Source organism: Budorcas taxicolor, chromosome 9 (genome assembly GCF_023091745.1).
Source record: "Budorcas taxicolor isolate Tak-1 chromosome 9, Takin1.1, whole genome shotgun sequence".
NCBI lineage: Eukaryota > Metazoa > Chordata > Mammalia > Artiodactyla > Bovidae > Budorcas > Budorcas taxicolor.
Window position 1 is genome coordinate 7312127 of NC_068918.1, and position 20782 is coordinate 7332908.

The following is a 20782-nucleotide window of genomic DNA, read 5'->3' on the forward strand; positions in this document are numbered from 1 at the left end:
TAGTTTGATGTAGTCTCATTTATTAATTTTGCTTTTGTTTTTCTTATCTTTGGAGTTAGATACACTAAAGTGTCGCTAAGACAGATTTTAGTGAAATCACCACTTATGTTTTCTCATAGGAATTTCATGGTTTTGGGTCTTTAATTCATTTAGAGTTCATTGCTGTGTATAGTGTCAGAGAGTGGTCTAGTTTCACTCTTTTGCATGAGGTCTAGTTTCACTCTTTTGCAGTTTTTCCAAACAATTTATTAAAGAGGCTAGAGCTAATCAATGAATATAGTAAAGTTGCAGGACATAAAATCCACACACAGAAATCCCTTGCATTCCTATACACTAATAATGAGAAAGTAGAAAAAGAAATTAAGGAAACAATTCCATTCACCATTGCAATGAAAAGAATAAAATACTTGGGAATATAGCTACCTAAGGAAACTAAAGACCTATATATAGAAAACTATAAAACACTGATGAAAGAAATCAAAGAGGACACTAATAGATGGAGAAATATACCATGTTCATGGATCAGAAGAATCAATATAGTGAAAATGAGGATACTACCCAAAGCAATCTACAGATTCAATGCAATCCCTATCAAGCTACCAGTGGTATTTTTCACAGAACTAGAACAAATAATTTCAAGATTTGTATGGAAATACAAACAACCTCGAATAGCCAAAGCAATCTTGAGAAAGAAGAATGGAACTGGAGGAATCAACCTGCCTGACTTCAGGCTCTACTACAAAGCCACAGTCATCAAGACAGTATGGTACTGGCACAAAGACAGAAATATAGATCAATGGAACAAATTAGAAAGCCCAGAGATAAATCCACACACATATGGACACCTTATCTTTGACAAAGGAGGCAAGAATATACAATGGAGTAAAGACAATCTCTTTAACAAGTGGTGCTGGGAAAAATGGTCAACCACTAGTAAAAGAATGAAACTAGCTCACTTTCTAACACCGCACACAAAAATAAACTCAAAATGGATTAAAGATCTAAATGTAAGACCAGAAACTATAAAACTCCTAGAGGAGGACATAGGCAAAACACTCTCTAACATAAATCACAGCAGGATCCTCTATAACCTACCTCCCAGAATTCTGGAAATAAAAGCAAAACTAAACAAATGGGATCTAATTAAAATTAAAAGCTTCTGTACAACAAAGGAAAATATAAGCAAGGTGAAAAGACAGCCTTCTGAATGGGAGAAAATAATAGCAAATGAAGCAACTGACAAACAACCAATCTCAAAAATATACAAGCAACTTATGCAGCTCAATTCCAGAAAAATAAATGACCCAATCAACAAATGGGCCAAAGAACTAAAGAGACATTTCTCCAAAGAAGACATACAGATGGCTAACAAACACATGAAAAGATGCTCAACATCACTCATTATTAGAGAAATGCAAATCAAAACCACAATGAGGTACCACTTCACACCAGTCAGAATGTCTGCGATCCAAAAATCTGCAAGCAATAAATGCTGGAGAGGGTGTGGAGAAAAGGGAACCCTCCTACACTGTTGGTGGGAATGCAAACTAGTACAGCCACTATGGAGAACAGTGTGGAGATTCCTTAAAAAATTGCAAATAGAACTGCCATATGACCCAGGAATCCCACTGCTGGGCATACACACCGAGGAAACCAGAATTGAAAGAGACATGTGGACCCCAATGTTCATTGCAGCACTGTTTATAATAGCCAGGACATGGAAGCAACCTAGATGTCCATTAGCAGATGAATGGATGAGAAATCCGTGGTACATATACACAATGGAGTATTACTCAGCTGTTAAAAAGAATACATTTGAATCAGTTCTGATGAGATGGATGAAACTGGAGCCGATTATACAGAGTGAAGTAAGCCATAAAGAAAAACACCAATACAGTATACTAACACATATATATGGAATTTAGAAAGATGGCAATGATGACCCTGTATGCAAGACAGCAAAAAAGACACAGATGTGTATAGCGGACTTTTGGACTCAGAGGGAGAGGGAGAGGGTGGGATGATTTGGGAGAATGGCATTGAAACATGTATACTATCATGTAAGAATCGAATCGCCAGTCTATGTCTGATGCAGGATACAGCACGCTTGGGGCTGGTGCATGGGGATGACCCAGAGAGATATTATGGGGAGGGAGGTGGGAGGGGGGTTCATGTTTGGGAACGCATGTACACCCATGGTGGATTCATGTCAATGTATGGCAAAACCAATACAGTATTGTAAAGTAAAGTAAAGTAAAAATAAAAATTAAAAAAAAAATAAAGAGGCTGTCCTTTTTCCCATTGTGTTTTTTTGCCTCCTTTGTCATAAACTGACCAAATAATTGTAGGTTTGTTTCTGGGCTCTCTTCTCTGTTCAGTTCCATTGACCTGTGTGTCTTTGTCAGTATCATGCTGTTTTGAGTACTGTAACTTTGTGATTACAGTAGAGTTTGATCAGGGAGCATGGTAACTCCAGCTTGTTCTTTCTCAAGATCATTTTGGCTCTTTAGGGAATGGAGTGTATTTTTTCCTTGGCATGACTGTATATCTACTTCTCCTATCCTCAGTGCTGTTCCTTTACCCTTCATGTGGACACTCTGTTCATCTAGTATTCAGGTCTCCTTCAGAGGGAATTATTTCACATGCGGTTGTAGATTTGCTATATCCTTGGGAAGATATGAGCTCAAGATCTTCCCAGGTTGCCGTCTTGAACCTTCCCTCTCCTCTTCGTTTCCTTCTTTCTGCATTTCTCTAATTTTTTTTTGACTCTCTACTTTTTGCTTTTATGTTATTTACTGATTAGTTCAAATGTTGGATTTGGTAAACATTTTAGTATTTACATTATATATTACTCAAATATTTTTTGAGTTCCTAGTAAGTTCCAGGAACAGTCGTAGGCTTGCAGGGGGAGGGTTGTTGGAGAATTTAGCAAGAGGATATTCCTTGTATTTTAAATACTTATGATTTTTATAATCTTTGCTTTTGTTGTGAACTGCCTCACAGTATTTTGGGAGAATTAAATGTAATATGTACTTCATCTCTCCCTACTATTGTGACAACCCAAGCTTTCCTTTCCTACAAAAAAATATCTCTCCAGTTAGATCTCAAGGTCTGCAGATCACGTCTGAAAATTGCTTCTGGGCATGTGCTGTTATGGGCTTCCTTGGTGGCTCAGATGGCAAAGAATCTGCCTGAAATGCAGGAGACCTGGGGTCAGATCCCTGGGTTGGTTAGATCCCCTGGAGAAGGGAATGGCTACCCACTCTAGTATCCTTGCCTGGAGAATCCCATGGACAGAGGAGCCTGGAGGGCTACAGTCCATGGGGTGGCAAAGAGCAGGATATGACTGAGTGACTAACACTCTCACTCTTCAGCTGCTCTTGGGGCTTTACGTCTTCTGTTCCTTCCCTTCTCTGGCTTCTTTTCCGTTTTTCCGTGTTTTTCTTTAGAGCCTCTTGAAGGCATCATCTTGCTGCTGTTGCTTCTTGTTTGCGGCTGGCCCCCTTTCCAAACTATCCTGCACCAAGGCCACCTTGAACAAGAGCATTCTGGCAACATGGGTGGAATCTCTTTTCCTCTCTTCCCCTACTCTCCAACTCATTCTGCCATGGTAAACCCCCAATGTTGCCTTACTTGTCCAGTGTTATTGTTGCAGGAGGTCTTCAGGAGGATGTGACCATCAGTTGACCCATTTTCTGGACTGGGGCTAACAGAGGCTCCTCACCCCTTCCCCTGACTTGAACTGTATACGCTACACACTGTTCCCACAGTGGGAGCCAGCCCCACACAGCCTTGAGAGAACAATGTGTTATTGAATCTATCTGGGTATATATGTGACTAAATCCTATCAAGGTCTCTGGATAACCTCTCAAGATTCTGACAAGCAAGGGTGGTGATCTATTTGTCATGCAGCTGCCCAAGACAAGGCTTGTATGTAAGTTCCCTTGCTTATTAAACCTCCTGCATATCAATCTTTAGTGATCTGCCTCTTTCTTTGGATTTTCCTTGCCCTCCATGTATGGGGGCCAGTTTTAGATTTCACCTGGGAAGCTCCTGAGGTTTCAAACCAACAGTTTCATAGAGATTTAATGAGACAGCCATACCTGTAGCTTTTTTTTGGCACCTCACTCTCTGGAATTTTAGTCCTTGCTTCTGGCGATCCAAACGCCCCAGAGCTCCTAGTCCATCCAATATTTGTCTTTTATGTTAATGTACATCACTACAGTTAACTAAATGTGAGTATAAGCTGATGTGGCATTTCAGAACTTTTCCTGTGCTGCTGTATTGGCTTTATCCTCATTGATCAGCACTTCAAATAGCTTGGATGATGATATTTTCTATCAGTGCTACTGAAGTCATAGAGAAAAATTACAGTTAATGGTTTAGTGACTCACAAAAAGGAACATATGATTATTTTCAAAACCCCTTATTTCCTTTCCTTGAAGATCAGGAAGTCAACCCCTGATTTTCATTAATTGGTTGGCTTTTGCCAAATCTATGTTATCTTCTTTGGCAGTTACCATGACACCCCAAGAAAAGGTAGTTGTATTCTTTGTTTCCAATACACAGTCAAGAGAACAATTAATTACCTGTAAGAAAGTTGAGAAAACTTATCATATTAGCATTTTAGTGCAGGGTATTAAACATTACACCAGGGAAGGGAGACAAAAATTGAATCTGAAAAATATTATGCTGAGTGAAATAAGTAATGTCCAAAAGAGTACCTACTGTATGACTCCATTTTTATGTCATTCTAGAACTAATCTGGGGTTGCTTCTGGGGGACAGATTAACTTGGTGGGATGGTGGAAATTAGAAGTGTTCTAGATCTTGGTAGAGGTGGTTATACATAGGTTCATGTATTTGTAAAAAATGATTAAATTTTACACTGAAGATCTATGCATTTCACTCTATGCAAATAAATCTCAATTAAAAAATTAAAAGAATTCAGCTACCAGAAGCAATAGGGTAAGGAATAAACCAAATCATCTTTTGCTTATCTTTTTGGTCAGCCACTTGGTACTCCTAGGAGACCAACCAGAAACATCTTGCTGAATTATTTATTAAAGTCAGAAATAGAATTAGCCTTTGGATTTTGTAGCTATATCAGAATACTATGATGATGGCTGGGAGAGAAATTTACTGAGAGGTGGATGGGTCTTAGGCATGTAAGAAAACATCATGAACCAGGCATAAGAAATGATTTACTATACATAACGTGTAGCAATTCTTTCCAGGATTCTGAAAGACAATTTGTTTTTGAAAATACCTAAGAGACTCTGTGCTAACTTTATCAGTTAAGATAATAGGGATGGGTGGGATGGGGGAGTGGGAGGGAGGTCAAAGAGAGAGGGGATATTTGTATACATATAGGTGATTCACTTTGTTGTACACCAGAAAGTAGTACAACTTTGCAAAGCAATTATACTCCAATTAAAAAAAGAGAGAGTAGGGCCACTTTGAGTTTACGAGATAAAAGATTTCTTTAACACTAGCCCATGCACAATTGGGGAACTGGAATGTGAAAGTTCTAGGGTTAGAGGAGGAATCACTAATTATTCTGCCTGCTGGACCAGCATTAGTGGACAGACAGGAACTCACAGGGCAATCTGCAAAGCTAGCACATCCAGCTATTGAACTGGAGTGAAGGGGCAATTCAGGGAATGACCCATGAGAAGCAGCTGCTGTGCAATTACTGCTTCTGTGTAGCCAAATGTTAGGTGGCTGATAGAACCAACACCTGGGATGGCGGTAGAGCGGAAGAGAGTCGAGACCCACCAGGCACCCCATCATCCTTAATAGTAGCTTACCACAAAGGCTTCTAATAGTTTTGTTTTGCTTCTGTTTTCTGGTCTCACGCAAGTTCCTCTTTCATCCAACTCTAACTCAGATGTACATGTATTAGGAAACACTGTTAAACAGTGTTCCCAGATTAATCAAGTTGAAATAGCAAAATTCAGCAAAGTCCTTCACCTGTAAAAAAGGACTCAGCTCTGACCAGAGGATGGGATACTATGGAGAGAGTGCCCATATTCATTTCTGTAACACTGTGATTCCCCCAAGGCTGTGACCTAGTTCATAATGGTAGCCTCTGGCAGCTGTCTCTGTGCTGGTCTCCTGAGTAGTTGCATAAATATACACTGAATGAAAAGGACGGATTCTAAATCAGAAGCTCTGAGTTCAGGTCTCTTTCTGCCACTGTGTCACTTATCTGTCTTCTGGCTCTTAGCGTCACGCTTGCCATTTTGTATTCTCTGGACTGCACAAGCCTGGCAGTCTAAAAATGTTATTTCTTATAGGCGCTTGACTTAGTCAGTGGAACAACTTGTATAAGATCTTAAGATGGGAGAAAGAGAGCAGCTGTATTTTTTTTCTGCTTCTGGCTTCAGCAGCTGCAGGAGCTGTTGCAAGTGACTATGGAAATTAACAGTGAAAGCGACCAGTCAGAAGCTTCAGCAGAGCCGTCAGGAGACACCTGGGGTCCTGCATTTCTCAGTAGTGCAGTGACTATTGGTTCAGGACAACGTCACTTTCTTTTCTGTTCATTCTGCTCTAATGATGATAGTGGTTCTGTGCCATTACTCATCATCTTCTCCTTTTCTCTCCTCTAGGCTTTTTGACACTTTGGTAGCCAATTCCTTGTCCCAAGTCACCTTCAGTTGAAATAATGAATGTGTTTGCAGTTTGGATGGATACAAACTGATGCAAACTTCTCTTGCTTTGGAAACTTTAGCATTTGGCTCTCAGTTACTGCAACTGGAAAGTGGTGGTGAGAATTCTCAGGCTATTGTAAAGGGCTAAGGCAATGATGTTTGTAAAGGTGCCCTGAATATTGTCAACCAGTCTGCACATATAAATTATTATTGGATAACATATGGTTTTTCTGAAAGGAGAGTAATATAGTGCTTGCATGCATGGTTTCTGCCTGGGTTCAGAGTCTCTTCAGCTATTGACCAGCTGTGAGAAGTTGGGTGAATAGCATATTTCTCTGAGATGAATTTTCCTTTATATAAATGGGATAATAATAGCACTTGTCTCACCAGATAGGAGGTATAAAGTGGGGCATCACATATAATATATATATATATAAAGTGGGCTATCATATAAAATATATGTAAAATGAGGTATCACATATATAAAGTGGGGTATCACATAAAGGCCCCTGGTGGCTCAGATGGTAAAGAATCCGCTTGCAGTACATAGGAAACCTGGGTTTGATCCCTGGGTTGGGAAGGGAATGGCTACCCACCCCAGTAGAATTGCCTGGAGAATTCCATAGACAGAGAAGCCTGTTAGGCTACAGTACATGGGGTTGCAAAGAGTTGGACAGAGTCTTAATACACATCCCAAACCCAAAGTGAATGTTCTTTTTTCATCTTCTTCCTTCCCTCAATCTCTCCAATCCATTGTTGATCTATATATTTTTCACTGCTCCTAACAGTGACTTATATACGTTGCAGACCCTTAATGTCAATTAAAGTCAGACATGGTTCCTGGACTAATATAAATCCTTAACATGATCTTGAAACACTTGCAAGGCAACATATGGAAAAATGCAATATTCTCATGACGTAGTGTAGACAAAGTAGAAGTAAACCTTTATTATAACTAGAAAAAAAGCATATAAAATAAGCTCATATGGAAGATTATTCTCCATTTCTAGAGGCACTTACAAGAGAAGATGGAGAAACATGGCATTTATTTTATGTCGCAGGGTTAGCCTTTAATAAAATTGAAAATACTTTTTCTTCTCTTTTTGTAATCTTTCTTGGTGAGCCCCTTCTTTCTTATACTTCTCCAGACTTTTAATTCCCTTTTATATAAGAGAACACCAGAGAGCTCTCCTCAATTAACCCAAATGTATTTGACAACCATCTTCCCAAGGGCCTGTTCCCCTGTTTGAAAGGTAAACTGCAGTGGTGAGTATTTCAGACCTGGAGGGAGGCACTGTCATGCCAACTTGCACGGAGACATTTTTCAGCTGACGGGCCTGCTGGCATCTTTCTCATTACTCTGAGGAGACATGTTCCCTATGAATATGCAAATATTTCACTCCAAGACATAAAAGATCCCTTCGAACTCAATCATGCTTCAAATCTCAGAGTGGAGTTTCTGTCAGAATTAATCATAATTTTGAAACTGATGTTCAGCAAGAGGAAAATTTGTATGTTCGGTTTTGCTCTCTTTCAACAGCTTTTGGTTCCAATATTTTACATTTAATTTGTGAATGACTTCATGTAAAATATGTTTTTTTGTTGTGCAAAAAATTTAAACAGTTGCTGGATTAGACCAACGACATAAATAACATTGCTGGAAATCACAATCAATTTCTGTGACTTCATACACTGTTTTGTTGTACGATGATTCTCTAAATGGCACTTCTTAAAAATTTAGATCCAGGATCACCTCAAAGTCTTTGCCTGTGCAGCCGCGTTCTAGAATATCAAAAGAGCTTGGAAATAATGATGACTAATTATGTATTCTGTGAAAACTGCAACTTTTTTTGGCATTAATGGTTTTGCTAAGGTGAAGAAAAGTTCAGGTTATCACCATCAGATTTACAGCTCAACGTCTAAGACAGAAAAACAGAGCCTGGCTCCTTTGCCTCCTCCTCCTGTGTGTTTGGAACTCTGAGCAATTTCACATATCCACGAAGAAAATATTTCAAATGAGATGTCTAATACTGATAGTTTCATAATAATTGGCTTTCTGGAGGCACAGTAGGGTGTGTATATTTGCCTTTCAGGGTGTTAATCATGCCCTTCTCAACTCTGTCTCCAGTGTTAGTGGAAAACTTAGAAGACAGTAGGGATACTCTACAAATGTGTTAACGAAAGAATTCAGATTGAGAAGTCTTGGGTTTAAGTACTAGTTTACTGTTTATCACTCTGCCCATTTCATTTACCCGTTCCCTTTTTTCCTTTCATTCTACCTCCATAGATAGAGCACCTGCCCCATGTCAGATGGTGTGCAAAATTTTAGGAATAGAGAAGCAAGAAATGGTTATGGGTGCTCCCTCAGGATCTACATGGAGGCGTAGGGGGCAGACGAGGTAAAGTCATGTGATAAATTCGTGAAAAGGTGAGTACAGCAGGAAGCAACCTGTATCTAGAGAAAGTGGGAAAGGAAAAATCAAGACTGACTTCTTTTAGGAGGCATAATGCTTAAATTAAACCTGCTTCCCTGGTGTCTCACATGGTAAAGAATGCACCTGCAATGTGGGACACCTGGGTTTGGTCCCTGGGTTGGGATGTTCCCCTAGAGGAGGGCACGGCAGCTCACTCCAGTATCCTTGCCTGGAGAATTCCCGTGGACAGAGGAGCTTGGCGGGCTACAGCTCCTGGTGTCGCAAAGAGTCAGACATGACTGAGTGACTAAGCACAGTACAATGTTTAAACTTAGTCTATCTTATTTAACTTTTTATTTTACGTTGGGAGATAGCTGATTAACAATGTGATAATTTCAGGTGCACAGCAGAGGGACCCAGCCATTACACATGCATAGATCCATTCTCTCCCAAATTTCCCTCCCATCCAGGCTGCCACATAACCTTGAGCAGAGTTCCCTGTGCTATATGGTAGGATCTTGCCGATTATCCATTTTAAACATAGCAGTGTGTACATGTCAATCTCAAACTCTCTACTTATCCCTTCCTCCCATCCTTTTCCCCAGGGAACCATAAGTTCATTCTCTAAGTCTGTGAGTCTGTTTCTGCTTCTTGTATAAATTCATTTGCATCATTTCTTTTTAGATTCTGCATATAAGGGATGTCATATGATATTTCTCCTTCTTTGCCTGACTTCTTTCACTCAGTATGACAATCTCCAGGTCCATCCGGAGAAAAACATGGCTTGAACATAGTCTTGATAAATAAGTAAAAGTCAGCCAGGTGGCCAGGAGTTAGCCTAGAGAGGAGGTGTTTCATTCCTATCCAAATGAATGGGGTTGGTGAATTGAAAGAAAGTGATGTGGCTTGTGTGTAGGACCACCCTAGGGAAAGAGACCGAACTTTATCTTAAAGATGAAAGATGAAACAATTTAATGTGTGTGGTGGGGAGTGACATGATGGAATTTATGTTATTTAACCTGATAACTAAACTTTTTATATCCATAAAATGTAGAAAGTACTAGCTATCTCTGAAAGTTACTATGAAGAGTGAATGAGATGATAAGCTTGAGGGTCTCCTATAATGTGACAGAAATGTTTACCAGTATTATTGATATTAACTACACACACTTATTATGCATTTATTTCTCTAAGTACTCTATGTGAATTAAGTCATTTAATTCTTACTGTATAATTAACTGAATCTGTGAGTGGGACACCCACTTTGTATTGTTTTTGTAATGATAATGCTGAATTTGACTTGATTTCTCATTTAAAATATTCATTTATCTTGATGATAGTTCTAGATGGTCTTTCAATGAGCTAAAGAAGAAAGGGGTTTATTTTACTTTTCTCCAAAATCACCTACAGGTGGATGTGAAATGAGCTTTTGGATTTATATATATATATATGGACTTGCCTGGTGGCTCAGATGGTAAAGCGTCTGGCTACAATGCAGGAGACCTGGGTTCGATCCCTGGGTTGGGAAGATCCCCTGGAGAAGGAAATGGCAACCCACTCCAGTATTCTTGCCTGGAAAATCCCATGGACGGATATAAAGGTGGATTAAGAACCAAATTACAGGGTAGAAAGGGGAAAGAAATAAGTGGTATCAACCAACACGTTTCTCTCTTCTTTCTTTCCTGCCTCAAGACAAGACACACCCATGGGCTTCTCTGGTGGCTCAGTGGTAAAGACCCTGCCTGCCAATGTAGGAGACGTAAGTTTGATCCCTGGGTCAGGAAAATCCCCTGGAGGAGGAAACGGCAACCCACTCCAGTGTTCTTGCCTGGGAAATCCCATGGACAGAGGAGCCTGGCGGGCTGCAGTTGTAAAGAGTCAGAAATGACTTAGCAGCTGAGCACGTGTTTTCGGTGAGATGCTTTCAGTGAGGTGGAGGTAGCTTCTCTAGAAGCATGCCTGGGCTGAAGTGTCTCTGTCCAGGGTCCTGGCCATGGGTTGCTTCTAGAACTGGCTCAGGTCTCAGGCCATTGTCTGAACAGGAAGGACACGTCAGTCAAGTAAGGCCATTCTTATTATTCCATCATTAAAAAGAATCAAATAATGCCATTTGTTGCAAATTCATAGACCAAGAGGGTGTCATACCAAGTGAAATAAGTAAGACAGAAAAGCGAAGTCACTCAGTTTTATCTCTTTGCGACCCCGTGGACTATAGCCTATCAAGCTCATCCATCCATGGGATTTTCCAGGCAAGATACTGGAGTGGGTTGCCAATTTCTTCTTCAGGGGATCTTCCTAACCCAGGGATCAAACCCAGGTCTCCCACATTGCAGGCAGATGCTTTACCGTCTGAGCCACCAGGGAGGCCAGGAAAAATACCATATGACATCCTCTATATGTGGAATTTAAAAAGAAATGATGTAAATTAACTTATGAAAGAGAAAGAGATTCACAGACTTAGAAAATGAACTTATGGTTGCTGAGGGGAAGATATAGTTAGGGACTTTGGGTAGCTCTTGTACACACTGCTATATTTAAAAAGGATAGCCAACAGAACCTATTGTAGAGTGCATGGCGCTCTGCTCAATGTTATGTGCTGGACTGGATGGGAGGGGAGTCTGGGGGAGAATGGATATACGTTTATGTATGGCTGAGTCCCTTTGCTGTTCACCTGAAACTACCACAACATTGTTGATCAGCTATACATCATTACGAAAGGTTTTTGGTGTTAAAAAACAGTAAGGCCATTCTTCCTCCTGGGCTCTGTCCTGTGAGAGTGTTTCCTCCTGTTCATCATAAGCAGATTTCCTCCTCATCATTTCATCTCCCCTAAGACTGATTTATTAGAAGTAATTGATTATTTATCACCATAAATAAAGATGATGTATCTTTGCACTGGTTCAGAGAAGTGAAGTCTAAATACTATTGGCTCAGTGGCTTCACTGTGTCAAGGGAGACGATATTTAGTAAATTAGACTCTGAAAGCAAATTATTCAAAGTCAGAATATTTGGTAAGACTCTCATTTTTCTTTTCCCCAAGCTGAGATAATTGTAACAGTATTCTTAGAATTTGTAGAAATTCCACAAAGAGCAACAGCATTTTCTAAGTACCACATATTGTTTAGGTACTTACTATTTGTGTATCAGATACTAATCTTTACTCAAGGCAAATCGAATGTTTAATCTTAGCTCCAATGATGCAAAGCAAAAACAGTAATACAAAGCATTTTCAAAATCTGGGTGAATAAATCAGTTATTTAACTAACTAATTAATTATGATGCAGACTACTGAAGCCAAATTTTCTTTTATTATAGAAAATCTGCCCAGAGCTCAGTGTGATCAAATAACAAAAGGCACACTACCTAACTTAATCCTTAAAAAATGTGGCCATTAACTAGTACTGCATTCTGAATGATTGTCAATCATATCTATAGTTTATAAACAGTCTGTGACAGGACATAAAAATTTTAAAGCAAAGTCATAATTTTCAATTGCATTTGGTATAAACAATGGCATCTTAGAAGTTTCTTACACACGGAAAGTCTTTGATAAAAATTTTTAAGATAAAATTACATTTTAAATAAAATTATTACTAGTAATTTTCTATAAAAGGAAATTAAGAAGTAGAGTGCTTATTCTGCATTTTGGGTCTATTTTTCTAGTTAGCTACTAAATTGCTCACAGTCACAAAAATTTCTGGGCTTTATTGACTCAATTGTAAATACAAACATTTATTGTGCTTTCCCAATGTCAGCAGCATAATGAAGTTTTTCTGAAACAATGAAATTTTTTTCAGTGTCCATTAACATTTTTTAAAATTTCAAGGTAATAGATAAAATTAACAATAACTTTCTTTGCTACTTTTCTATAACCAAAAGGTAATATTCACTATACAGGCTTTGAAATTTCTCACCCAAGATTTTGAAACAGAAGCTGCTTCATGGATGCTATAAATTTGCACATAACAGTATAAAGTAAACTTTTGATGAGAAAGAGATGGCACATGAAAGTCTAGTACAGACCTCACTGAAAGAGAGTATTCTCCTAACCATGAATAATCATGTAGGCTGTTTATCATAGTGATGCCACAGGGAAACAGAAAGAAAAGCAGCAAAGCCTTTTTGAAGTTTGGACCATCTGATAGGAACCACTAATCTGTTTAGGACATGTATCCCCAGTGAAAATACGTGTCCAACGGTGTTTCAATAGTTACTGACAGCTAATTTGCAGCAAAAATGCAAACTTGCCAACTCTATTAACGGGTGAGTTTTTGAAGGTGGGCAAGCAAGTGATATTTGGTATTTAGACTTTCAATATGTAGTTATGTGAATTTTTTCTCTCACTTTGAGTAGTATAGACAGTAAATTTTCATCCTGTATTGACCTCTCCCCTAAAAGCCACCATCCATCTTTGAACCTTACCTTAATACTCTTTTTCAAGTTAGTGCAAACACATTTTAATTTGAGCCCAAGGGAGGCAATTCAGAAAAGTGAATCTTTTAAAAACCAGAGCTTGTATTCTGGTTATAGTCACATCTTTGCTTTGCTTCCTCAGAACAGATAATAGAAAGTTTACTAAAATCATGAGCGTCAATCCTGAACAAGGGAGACAGGATCGCTGGTGGTCTGGTAAGCCAAAGTCCACGTGAGAGACCCAATAGATTTTAGACAGAAAAAAACTGAAAAGTTTTTTACAGCATGTTTAGGAGTTTACAGGAAAATGAAGTTATATTTATCAAGTTCAAAGTGTTAGTTTCAATTAATTAATTTATTCTTGCATCCACTATTTTCTTATAGTGGATTGGGTGCTGTTTGGAATATATAAAAATAAAACTAATTTTTACTCGGGAAATTTCCAGTTCATTATTAGTTTTCTAGGTATAGATGGTATAGGAAGAGGTTCTGTTAAGGAAAATGATAATAAGAAAAAGTGAAAATTGTTTGTGACCTAGGCAGTTCTAGAAATGTGAAATTTATTGAACAAGGGATGACATAAAATTTGAAAGAAAGAAGTACTTTTATCAGTGAGATACAAAGAGGATGATCAATGTCAGACAAAGCTTCCATCAGTAAGATACCATAAAAATCATGCTGAAAAAGTTAGCTTAGTTAAGTTTTTTGTATGAAGCTAAATTGCCCCTTATCCTCATTTTTTTAATTGAATTTTCTAATTGTGTAGAACTCTGACCCACTTCTGAAAAAAGGGTGTATTTATGGGTTATCTGTAGATGAAAGCTTTGTAAAGTCTTGTTTGAGGGCTCAGAACTTCACAGTCATTTTGGCTTCATGTAGACACACAATATCTGTTGGAAAATAAGAAGATAAGACAAAATTTATGGCTTAATTTTTAAACAGCTTGAAAGTATAGGACACAGCTAAAAGAAAATTTCTTGCCTAGAAGGATGCCAGTAGGTGTAGATATTCTAATTTACATGAAAATCTAAGGTGTATTTCAGGCCTTATCTGTGAGAATTCAAGCCTCTTCTGCAAAGTGATAACCCAATTCCTTCAAATTATGATTAGATGGAACATAAAGGCAGACTGATATTAAGAAATGTTTTGGGAACTGCATAAAGTTCTAGAACTTCAAAACTTCACTTTTGAAGACGTGTGAAATCAACATGACTTCTGAGATGACAGCAATAAAACAGATGTAGTACTTATTTTCCTGACTTTGGTTGAATTTTCTGACCTATGAAAGGTGGAAAATTAAATTTGCTTGTGTTTTCATGCATGTGTAACTCGAGGAGCATATCTGTGCAGAAATATGCCTGGCCAGGGAGAGTTTCTGTAACGGGCTCACTGCTTGTCTACCCTGATATCTGGATTTTGACTGCAAGAGTTAGAAAGGATCTCTTCATTTTAGCTCTCTAACTATGGCTATATTTGGAGGGACTTTTAAAAAACCTTTTTATTTTGTATTGGGGTAGAGCTGATTAACATTGCTGTGACAGTTTCCGGAGAACAGTGAAGGGGACTCAACCATGCATATATGCAATGATATATGGCAGCCTGGATGGAAGGGGAGTTTGGGGTAGAATGAGGGATATTTTTAACCGAGGAGTTTATGGAGATGATAGAAAAGTCTAGTGGAGAATGCCTGGATGCTCACTAATGGGTGAGAACTTTATATAGTTGATTTAACCACAACTTTTCCACTGCAGTGTGATTCCAAATCCTAATGCCTAAGAAAATGTTAAACCCAGTACCCCAGCTTCTAGCCAATATATTCAAATCTGTTTTTGATTCTTTCTTTCTTTCTTGTTCTGAATTTTTCTTATGTTCCAAACAGTTTCTGACATGTGCCATTTTTGAGCCAAGGTGCCGTTTCCTAGTATTAGAGCACTTTCAGGAAAGTTGGGACAAATAATCAGTTCCTAGTCTGTAACCGCTTATGGTTTCTATCTTTCTTTCTATTTTCCTCCCTCCATCCCTCCTTTCTTTTTCTCTCTCACTTTTCCTTTTTTTTTTCTTCCTGTGTAAAAGTGTTTTATTTCATAGTTCACTAAAAAGTTTAGGTGTATAGGATGCAAAGTAAATAGGCAGTTTTCAATCACAAGTGGATGGAACAACTTTTACTGCGGAAGCATATTTAATGTAAACTCTTCAACATTATGTATAATTTTTTTTAATGATGCAGTCCAAGTTCTGGGTTTAAAAATATTAAATCTGCACATATAAGACATTTGCAGTCAAATTTTAAGATTGATAAAGCCAAGGACTTCCCCAGCAGTTTAGTGGTTAAGACTTCACCTTCCAATGCAGGGGTGTGGGTTTGATCCCTGGTTGGGGAGCTAAGATCTGGCATGTCTTATAGCCAAAAAAATAAAAATAGAAAAAACCCAAAACCAAACCATAAAACTGAAGCAGTATTGTAACAACTTCAATGAAGGCTAAAAAAAATGGTCCCCATTAGAGTTAGTCCTTTCTTTATGTTCTCTTGTGCATTACTATATTTTGGTATTGGCTATAATGTATACTGTGGAACTCTATTTTCATCAGTCTGCCCCCAAAGCATATATACATATTACTCAGTTTCCTCAAGTCTCTATCACAGTACTTGGTGCATACAGGCACCAGTATTTGCATGATCTTTCAGTGATGAGGTTATCAGTCTTGGGCCTCTCTGCATATTGGTCAGGTCAGCGCAGAGCACCAAGGATGCACAAGTTCTGCAAGGCTTGAGTGTTTTTGCAGGTTCTGCTGTATTTCACCATAGACTCCAGCCCATCATCATCTCCTGAGACGTTGATTTTCAGAGGCTATTTTTCTCTGCCACTATTGAAATCATAGGGATGGTTGTTTTAAAACAATCCTTATTGATACTTGTTTGATTGTTTGATACTAACCATAGGGAAGGAGAAGATATTTTGAGGATTTCTTTAAATCTGGTGTGATGTGCTGACTTTTAGGTTGTGTATAACTTCAAAGGATGGGGAAGGGACTATTGCAAGGAACTGTGAGCATTTCCATAATTCTTTTAACGAGGCTGCTATGTTCTAAATCAGTGGTGGAGGCTGAGCGATCTGATCAGTCTATTCTCAGTTCCTGTGGGGAGCGCAAGATGCCTTTTATGTAAAGCCTAAACTTTTGACTTTACCTGGGCAATACCATTAATAGCTCACATAAGCAGAAAGGGACTAAAAAAAAGATGGATTTGTTGTTTCAAAACAGACATGCAATTTTAGTTTAAAATAGCTTGTTTCAACAATATTTGATGCATTCTATAAAGACCTGTAGATGCTGATTGTTCTCTATTGAAAATTATTTCCTGTTAAAAATAATCAAAAATGACTATTCTTTATACATGCACACATAGAAGAGATTCAGTAGATAGATAGTCTCAAACCTGCTGATAAAGAGCTTTGATTTTTGGCTCAGTGTCTACTATAGTTAATAAATTGTAGCTGTGATTTGGAGCCTCTTATTAGAAGTCTGTCAGCTTTATTCATAGGAACAGAATCAGTTTGGAGGAAGAAGTTTTGAACTTCAGGATTGCTGTCCCATTTTCACAATTGCAAACCCCTGTGATGGGAAATTTACATGCTCTTAGAGATTTTTTTGAGCCAGGGGTACAAAAAAAAGAAAGTGAGAAATAGGAGAGTGAGAGTAGAGACAGCTGCTGAAACAGACCAAGGAAGACCTTAATTATTCAGTGGGTCTTTGTCACTTTTCAGCCAGGGACATATTTTTGCAAAAAGAGGAAAACTTTGATTTAACTAAATAGCACATAGAACCCATCTTAATGAGCTTCTGCTAGAGTTTTCTTTATCTTTTAGAATGTCCTTGTTCTCTCTGAATCCCCGGATCTCTGGTCTTTCAGTTACAATATCATTTTTCAAAGGGAAAAAATTGAACAACCCTTTGTATTTTGTAAAGTTTTGTAAGGCATTATCTGTTATAGATAACAGGCTTTTTACAACAATCCTTTGTATTTTGGAAAGTTTTGTAAGGCATTACCAGTTGTGGAGTTGGGATCTTTACAAACTCTAGGAGAAAATAAAAACCAAAAGGGGGGAGTTCATTCTGAGAGATTTAGTTCTACTCTACGGGGTCGCGCAGAGTCGGACACGACTGAAGCGACTTAGCAGCAGCAGCAGCAGCAGCTACTGCATGAAACTAGAACATTCAAAATGTGATAAAAATAAGGAAATGGTTAAATAAATTATGGTATTTATTTATGGGATATAATGGGATATAATATGGTATTTCTTATGGGATATAATGCAGACTTTTATTTTTTGATATTTTAAAAATTGAAGTATAGGTTTTGCACAACGTTGCATAAGTTATAGGTATATGACACAGTAATTCTATTTTTAGAGGTAATATTCCATTTATAGTTATTGTAAAATACTGGCTATATTCCCTGTGTTGTACAATACATCCTTGTATATAATGCACATTTTGAAAGAGCAATATGAATATATCTAAGCATGGGTAGCAAACTTGGGGATTTAAAGGGCCAGCCTGAAAGTGGGGCTGGGGGTTGCAGGAGTCTGTGGTGTACTGAGTATGCATTGCATCAGAGGGCCTCCTGCTTCTGGTCGGACAATGTTGCTGGATATTTTCATTAAAAGAAAATAATGACTTTGTATGATGAAACAAATACAATTTTTAAAAAATATTTGTGAACTGCGAGCTTCTAGTTGGCAACCTCTAGTCTATACACAATGACCTGGAACGATGTCTGAGACAAACTGTTAAAGGAAGAAAAAGCATCCATAGAACAACAGATATAGAATAAACATTTATTTAAAAAACACTCTCCTCCACTACAGATGTGTATGTATGTTTGTAGTTGCATAGATAAAAGTTTGTAAAATACTCTTGGTTTGTTAACTGCTATTACCAGTGAGGAGGGAGGTGTGATGTGTATTTTGGGGGATGGGATTGGTATATTTTAGGGAGGCTTTTGTTTTCATACTGTACACTTGTTGTATTCATTGGCATTTAAAAACTACAGTGTTTTTATGTATTGCTGTTGAAATTAAAAGCTCATTAAAACTGGATCTCAATGTTCAATTGCAAAAAAAAAATCTTGAAAAAGATTGGTAAAGCCAATTTCAAGCTCCTTTTCTTTTGAGTACAAGTTCACCATTACAAATATATGATGCTAACTAATGAAATAGTAATCCTCAAAGATCTTTGCGTTGTCCCACACAGACACATTTGTAATCTGAGTCCATGTGTTAAGTTTCCTTTCTGTAGTTACTCTTAAAATTACAGTGGTCATGCATTGAGTTCCATATGCATTTCTCACACCTCCTTTATCTCAGCCATCCCATACTTTGCCATTCTCTTCTTTCTGGAAAAAAATAGTGCAGTGATCCCAGACATGATCATTATTGCCATGACCACAATGATAGTAACAACACCAGCTTTTAGACCTCGTATTAAAAATCCAGGTGCTTTAAAAAAAACAAAACTGGGGTGTAGTGCTTTATAATGTTGTGTTAATTTCTGCTGTACAACAATGTGAATTGGCTATATGTATACATATACCTTCTCGCTAGTGAGCCTCCCCCCAACCCCACCTCCCTAGGTCATCACGGCACTGATCAGAGCTCCTTGAGCTATATAGCAGTTTGCCACTTGCTGTTTTACATATGGCTTTAAAAAATTAGCATAGTAAATTAAAGTTTGACCAGGACTCAGGCATTCGAATTTACCTTAAATATTTTAAAGGCCTTATATGAGGTGTTTGTAAGGAAACATTTTCTAAAACGTCTGCCAATAATTACTAATGGCTTTTGTTCTTTCTTTGCTTGCCAAGACAGTGTTTTTGCAACAGTTTTCATTATGATTCACAGTAAGAAACACATTTTACATTGTTATTCCTTACACAAACATGTGTACATATACTAATGAAACAGAAGTGAGTTCATGGTAAAGTATTTTCATCATTGTGATCCACAATGCACTCACCCATGTTTCTATCCTAGTCTCATCTATTTCATTAAGAAATATGGTTTGAACTTATAAAATTGATTTAATGACAGGTTTACATCAAACCTCAGTTGATAAGCAGTCCGACTTTTTGCGACCCCATGGACTGTAGCCCGCCTGGCTCCTCCATCCATGGGATTCTCCAGGCAAGAGTACTGGAGTGGGTTGCCATTTCCTTCTCCAGGGGATCTTCCTGACCCAGGGATCGAACCCGGGTCTCCTGCATTGTAGGCAGACGCTTTACCATCTGAGCCACCAGGGAAATCCAAGAAATATGGTTTGAACTTATAACATTGATTTAAGGACAGGTTTACATCAAACCTCAGTTGATAAGCAGTTGCTGAGAAACACATCTTGGCTTCCTCTCCAACCACTTTCTGCTTTCAAGCTCCCCTATCTCCTCCTGTCTTGATGAAAGGAGTCCCAGGAGTCAGTTCCTTTAGGCAGGAAGAGTGACATCTGGGGCTAGGACTGTGTTGAGCATTTTTCATTTTTGGTTAGAACCACAGACACCACAGCACCTGTTATTAAATTCACCAAGTGTCCCTCCTGGAAAATGCAATAACTTTCTCAACAGTCTGAGGCTCACTCTGCACTCTTTCACCCCATCCGTCGTTGTACGGCTCTACAAGGGACTTTCTGACATGTTTTCTTATTTTCTGACAGTGGTCCTGCTATGCTTGGGTTGTGTTAGGGTTCATGGGGCAGAATGAGCCGATGTGCTCTAGATTCCATTCTGACTTCTAAGCTATAAGCCATGATAGGTGATGCCCAGGAAAATACATTTTCTCCCTCAGATTTATTGAGATATTAATGATATACAATATGTAAGTTATATGTCATATAACAATGTGATGATTTGATACACACACACATATATACACATTGCAAAATGGTTATAGCAATAAGGTTAGTTAGCACCTCCATCTCCTAATGCAGTCACATTTTTGTATGTATGTATGTATGTGTGTGTATGTTATTCCCTCAGTTGTTTGTGTCCAACTCTTTGTGACCCCATGGACTGTAGCCCACCGGGCTCCTCTGTCCACGGAATTCTCCAGGTAAAAATACTGGAGTGGATTGCTGTTCCCTTCTCCAGAGGATCTTTCCAATGCAGGGATCAAACCTGGGTCTCCTGCATTGCAGATGGATTCTTTACCATCTAAGCCACCAGGGAAGCCCATATGTGATATTTAAGATTTGCTTTCTAAACATGTTTCAAGTATATAAAGCATTATTGTTAATTACAGTCAGCACACTGTATCTT

General features: G+C 38.3%; 1 non-coding gene across 1 annotated transcript; it reads right to left on the reverse strand.

The window, feature by feature from the left end:
- Positions 1 to 19704: 19704 nt before the first annotated feature.
- On the reverse strand, positions 19705 to 19777 carry TRNAC-ACA (transfer RNA cysteine (anticodon ACA)). Its single transcript has one exon. It is a non-coding gene; the product is annotated as a tRNA-Cys (tRNA).
- Between the last annotated feature and the right edge of the window lie 1005 nt (positions 19778 to 20782).